Genomic DNA, 6919 nt, shown 5'->3' on the forward strand with positions numbered 1-6919 from the left:
GAACAGGACAGGTGAACTCCCTGCCTTCAGGGAGCTCATTCTAGGTGGAGTTTATTATCTGACTAGATAATACACAAGCAAACAAAAACTATATAAGAAATTTTCAGAGAGTGACAAGAATATGAAGAAAACGGGGGAGGAGCATAGAATGTGATGGTGGTCACTAATCTAGATAAAATAGTCAGGGAAGGCTTCTCTGAGGAGGTGATATCTGAGCTGAGACCTGGGGTGGGCATGAGCTGGAGTGCAGAAGGCAGAGGGGAAAGTGGTATAAAGAGCCTGAGGCAGGTGTGAGCTTATTTTCCTGCAGCTTTGAATACATCTGTCTGAGGAAAGGAGGAAGGTCAGTGTGGTCAGTGGGGAACGTTGGGGAAAGAAAGGTAAGAGATGGGGTTGGAAGGGGACCAGAATATATTGGGCCTTGCAGCCTCCAGGATATAAATGCACACGCATTGGAGCAGCCTCAACAATACCCTCAAGAGGTTCCTGGAACAGCTGGGAAGGGTTCAGGGAAAACTAGCTGGGCCATAGAGTAAACTCCTATGAGGCTGGTTGACAGTCCAGGGTGTCATGTCCAAAGGCACCTGCAAAATCAAAGCTTGGTAAAAGAGGACACGGTCATATAAGGTGCCCGAATGCAGAGCAGAATATGGCTTTGGAAGTCCACCACGGAAGTGCCCGGCCACGTCAGTCCCAGCCAGTGGTGAAGGGGCTGGGTTCAGGGTAACACGGGAAAAGATCCTGGGCAGGTTAACAGGGACTCTGTGAATTTCAGGGCTAACTGGGGAAGAGAAGCCAAAGCCCAGGTAACCGCTGGGTGAGAACACGGACAGACTGAAGGTGGCTGTAGTAGAGGAGGGTCGGCGGAAAGGGGATGGAGGCGGTAAGGCGGGGGTGGGGTGGGGGGGTGGGCACCGGCTCCAAGCTCAAGTTCAGTCTCTCAGTCCTAGGCAAGAGCCCTGGCAATAAGGCTGTTTCGGGCGCCACCTACTGGTGAGCTTCAGCGGCTGAGAGCATCCTGGTCCTGGTCAGGTCCACCTCCAGTAGAGGCCAGGAGGGAATTTGTAACAGCATTTATGATCGGATTCTTCTATCTCTGTTTTGTTTGGGGTATGACTACAACAGATGCTAAATTCCAAAGGGGCCACTGTGCAGAAATTTCAAAGTCGTATCAAGAACAGGGAAGACAACTCTTAAATTCCTTAGCCACTAAGAAAAGGCAAAAAGGATTTGCAAAGAGAATTTTTAGAGTGAGCAGCTATCAAATCCCGTCCTTCACAGGGTTGGGGAGGTGGGGGGGCTCACTGTGGCTGCTCCTTGCCTCGAGCCCAGAGAGAGAGACTCTATGGAGAATGCTTGGAGGGCTTGATCAGTGTTTCCTGAGTAGAAAGACACTGGACTAGGATCTACCTTCTGCCTACAAGATCCAACAAGCTTCAAATGGGCTGGCTGCCCTGGAACTTTTCAAGGAAATAGCAGGTATTGATGTAAATAGCCAAGAGTAATAAACATCGTAAGATATGAAATACTATATTTCCCAAAGTGAATGTCTATTTTTTTCTGATGAAAAAAATAATGCATGCTAATCAAAATTCAAACAGCTCAGAAATATCCATGAGCAGAAAATGAGTTTCCCCTTTATTCCCCACGTTGGTCTCTAAGGCCCTTTCCAGCATTAACAGTCTCAATCTACGTTCTGGCGTACGTTCTTCTGTGTTGTGACCAGCAGGTGGCAGCACACCACTGCGTTAAAGGGACCCAGAAAAGAAGATTAGAGAGGTAAGTTCCAGCCAGTAGAGGGTTGTGTAAAACGGCTTTAAAACAATTTCTGTTTTTAAAAAATGATGTCAGGAAAACCTCGTAGTGATTTTTTTACATGTTGAGACATGGTCAGTTCTGGTCACTATGCCCTAGATTATTGTCCCTGAGCTCTGAGCTTTCGAGAGCAAGGGAAAAAAAAGTTTAGAAAACAAAGGGAATTTATGGGCATACGTAATTGAAAAGTCCAGGGATTTGTTCTGGTTTCATCCTATCATTAGGGTCTTGGGTCTGTTTTCCTGACGTTTTCCACTGTCCACGGCCAGCTTTGTCCTAGGACTGCCTTCCCTCCCTCTGGAAAACAGTCACAACAGTTCTGGGCCTCATCTCTGCATGTTTCACCTTCTGGAATGCCTCCCACCCCTGCCCCGCACTCTCCCCCAAATGCTGCCTTGGGTCTCAGCAGCCTGAATTGAATCACTTGCCCTTTCTGAAAGCAAACACAGTGACCGGGGGATGGAGTTGTGCTCATCCACTGGAGCCTGAGCTTCATGCCCTAGGAGAGCTGCCAAGTTTCCCCCGAAGTACCTGGGCTATGTTGGGGTGAGGGAAATACCTGAGTAACTGAGAAGAGTTAACATGGGAGGTGGGTGGATGTTTGGTGGCCACACATGGAATGTCAGCGGGACTCTGGTACCCTAGGTCTCTGAGAAGTCCTAGTGCTCACCAGTAACCAGGGACCAAGCTTCAAGGTAGCAAACCCGACAACCTCCTCCAGGCCTTCCCACTCCAATCCACCCTCCACCCAACCAGCCCCTGAAAGGCTTCTCCAGGCTGCACACATTTCACTGCACATTCCTCGACTGAAAACCCGATTGATGGCTCCTGTTCTCCAAGCACAAGTCCTCAACATGGCACACGAGGCCCTCACCCCTCTGGCCCCCAGTCTCCCCAGCCTCACTGGCCTCTAGTATCTCTGGCACTTTAGCCTCCAACCGCACTGATCTGCTTGTTCATCTCTTCACTCTGATGGGAGGGTCTTTCCATTTTTCTCACCTGAGTTTAGTCCTCTTCCTCCTTCCAGAGTTAGCTCAAGTATCACCAGCTCCTCCAAAGCACCTTCTGCAGACACCCCCAGGGCTGCATGGTGCCCTTGCCCTTGGCTCAAACACCACACCGGGTGAAAACCCGCAAAATGGCTCTAACCACGTGGTGTTGCAATGATCTGCTAGCCATGCGCCCCCGTCTCCAGAACTGTGCAATTCTGGATGGCACAGGACTGAGGCAGGTGCTCAAGGGGTGTTTATGGAACTGCTGGAATGCATTCTCAACCCTTCCTCAGCAGCAGGGAGGGCCGTTTTCTGCTCTAGGAGGCAGATAGTGGTTTTCCACTCAAGAACTGAACTTCCTCTGTCAGTTGTCTTTTTCCCCAGGAATCCTCCTATCCCATTGGCCTGAGTGATCTTCTGGAATCCCTTCCAGTCCTAAAGTGTATGATTCATCTCTGGAAATAGCATTTGAGGAGCAGAAGAGAGCTGGTCCCACTGATCAGATTGGTGGAGAATCTGAGCTTCCTGTTATAGGAAGTCAGATTGGATCGTCGGGAACAGCCCCATATTTTGGATGTACGGGGTTCTGAGTAAATCATACAAGCTGCCCATGGTCTGCAACCTCCCCACCTTCTTTCCCCCAAGAAAGGCATTTTCATTTTTTGCGGAGATTTCTAATGTGTTTTTTTTTTTTCTTTTCTTCTCAGTTTCCTGGCTGATTTGCCAAGGTGGAAAGGTCCTGGTGTTATTTGAATGAGCAGGGATGTCAATAGAATCAGGCCATTTGGAATGACATTACCATGGCTATTAAGGAAGGCTCCCATTTTTTGAGAGCTCACTTTACTAGCTATCATTTTAAGTATAATAATGTATCATTAATTATCATATGTAATTCAATGTTTACAACATCCTATGAGGTACACACACCACTATCATCCCCATTTTACAGATGAGGAAACTGAAGTGTAGAAAGGTTAGGTGGCTTGCCTAAGGCCATGAAGCTACTCAGTGACCAAGCCAGGATTCAAAGGAAGGCAGTCTGGTCCCCCAGACCCTCAACCACCATCCTATACTGCCAGTCTCCTCCAGTCTGTGGAGGAAGAAGGAGGGAGAGAGGCCAGTTTGGAAAGGGGGCACCCACGCTGGTGGGACCCTCTCTCCATTGCCACCAAGGCTGCTGGCCTCCAAAGACCAAACCTGGCTCAGTTCTACCTACCCAGGAGTCTTTAAACCATCCTAAATACTGATTATGGTGAGTAAAATGCCTGCTATTAATCTATCATGTTACAGCTCTCAGAACACATCACAAGCCTTATTTCATTAGAGATGGACAATGGCTCCGTGAGGGAGGTATATTAACTCCATTTTATCGGAGGAGAGGGCAAGGCTCAGCAAAGCTAAGTGGCCACTCAAATGCCCCCAAACAAGTGGACAGAGAGCTGGGACTCACTCCTGGGTTACCTGTCTGTGGACTCAGGACCCGCAATCGCAGAGTTTCTTCCCTGTGGGCGTGGGCTCTCAATTTCAGGAGAATCTCTAGTGAAAATAGCTCTGAGGCGGCTTGTCCTTAGTCTCTATTCCCTGTTGTCCCCATTTCCAGCCCCTGCCCTGACGGCCATGCAGGTCAGAGGATGGAGAGAACTGCCTCCGTGCCTAGGATGACTTTTCACCCCTCCCCCCCAATCTGTGCCCACTTCCTTTTCTCCAAACACCCCCTTTTCCTTTTGCCTACAAATGTTTGAGGTTTGATAGGCTCTGCCTCTGAGTCACTAACTAACCCCAGCTGGTGGCCAAGGCAACCCGGCTGCTTCCCACAGCGCGGGCTCATTGCTTTCATGGGCCGTCATTCCCCACTTCCCTTCAGAGTCCTTCTTGGGTCCTTGGACTTTCAGGGACATTAGAGCCTGAAGTGCTGGCCAAGGTCAGGCCCGCACTTCACCACCCTTCTCAGGGTCCATCCAAGGACCCTTTAGAAACGGTGCTGGGAGGAGAGAAGGTCTTGTTTCTAGTCTTCCTCTCTCGGGGTAGATGTTGATTAAGCACCACTATTTGGTCATTCAAACAGTTAAGGAAAGCTCGCTCCAGGAAGAAAAAAATTCCCCGTTTCTCTTTCCTGGAATCCCTGAGACCCCCAGCAAATCACTCCTCCCAGAAATCCAGTCACCCTCTCTTACTCACATGGAGACCTGGGCTGTTGCAGCGTGGTCAGTGGAGTTGGGCCATTTGGAATGACGTTATTATGACTGATAAGGAGAGCTTACTTTTTTTTTTGCGGTACGCGGGCCTCTCACTGCTGCGGCCTCTCCCATTGCGGAGCACAGGCTCCGGACGCGCAGGCTCAGCGGCCATGGCTCACGGGCCCAGCCACTCCGCGGCATGTGGGGTCCTCCCAGACTGGGGCACAAACCCGTGTCCCCTGCATCGGCAGGCGGACTCTCAACCACTGCACCATCAGGGAAGCCCTTACATTTTTTTTTGAGAGCTCACTTTGTTAGCTAAGGTTCACTGAGCTCCTACTAGTACAAGATACCACTTTTCTTTTCTTTTCTTTTCTTTTTTTTTTTTTTTGGCCACGCTGCCCAGTATGTGGAACTTCCCCGACCAGGGATCGAACCCACATACCCTGCAGTGGAAGCTTGGAGCCTTAACCACTGGACCACCAGGGAAGCCCCAAGATATCATTTTAAGTATAACATATGTATAAATCATTCAAAATGCACAGTCTTATGAAGTAAGCACCATTATCCTTCCTATTTTATAGATAAAGAAACTGAGGCATAGCAAGGTACCTGCCAAAGGCCATGAAGCTAGTGTGAATAAGAGAAGCCAGGAGCTAAGATCAATCCCTGCTCCATCCCTAGACTCCCCAAGCAGGTGGGCATATCCATCCACTCATCTCTTCGTGTACCTGCTAAGTTCAGGGTATACAAAGAAAATAAGGTTTAGGCCCCAGCCTCTGTAAGTTCAATGCCTGATAGTGAAGACAGACATGTAAGTTATAGCACAATGAAACAAGTGCTAAGAGAGGGTAGGTAGGAAGTGTGTGGGAACAGAATGGGGAATTCAAATTCACTGAGACAGAAGGGTGTTACGCAGGGGAGGTTGCATGTACCAAAGTTCAAAGCCTTGAAAGAAGACTTCCTTCCTGGGGCACTGCACTGTGACCCACAGCCCTGCTGGACCTCCTGTGAGTGGGGAGGGTGGCACATACCCACCAAACAGCTGGATCAGCCACTGACCTTCCCAGCCACTGGCCAAACACCCAGGTGGCCCTTTCTGTAGAGATTCAGGGGTGGGTGATGGGAAGAATCACCAGGGATGTTTCATGACAGTATGAGTCCTGCTTTCTGGGCCCTCTTAACACATGCTGTGGTTTTCTGATATTTTCCATATGTCACAAAATTTACGAGTCTCACAGAGCAGCCAGAAAGCTCAGAGGCAAATGGTGATGTATGTGGACCTTCTGGCTCCTCCAAGAAATGATTCTTCAATTGTGTCTCTTAAAGTGATTTAATACTAAATCTTAGGCTGGAACGAATAGAAAATGCAAATCTGCCTTCCTTCTTTAAGGATTTTGCATTCTTTGATAGTTTCAAAGCAATCATGCAGAGAAACAACATATTTTAACAAATATAACTCGTTGGAAAGTGTAGATGCTTTGACAAATTAGAAAGCCAACCAAGTCACACACTTTCTTGTCAACCCTTGATTCCAGCTGGCAAGCATTTAAAATAGTATTTCAAGAAGGTTTAACATTCATGATTACATTGTTTGATTATTGCACTTTCTAGATAATGGTTTTTCAAAATTGTATCTTGCAGCTAAAAATTAAATAGCTACTTCTGGGTATGCACGACATTCTTTAATAAAGTGAGACCCAACGTAATATTCTCAGAGGCTGAGCAGTAATATAGAAGAGATTTACTGTAGTCCGAATGAGTGAGATCACTGATCCTATAGGATTCTTATTATTTTCTCAGGCTAAACTCCAGAGAATGCTGGGAATGGAGCCACAAGCTCCATTCACATCTTCCAGGATCCTACATGGACTTTTCTCTCCCACATGGGTACCTGAAGAATTCTTGGGGCCTTTTGGCTGTGTGCTGGGAAAA

Source organism: Mesoplodon densirostris, chromosome 2, assembly GCF_025265405.1.
Source record: "Mesoplodon densirostris isolate mMesDen1 chromosome 2, mMesDen1 primary haplotype, whole genome shotgun sequence".
Classification (NCBI taxonomy): Eukaryota; Metazoa; Chordata; class Mammalia; order Artiodactyla; family Ziphiidae; genus Mesoplodon; species Mesoplodon densirostris.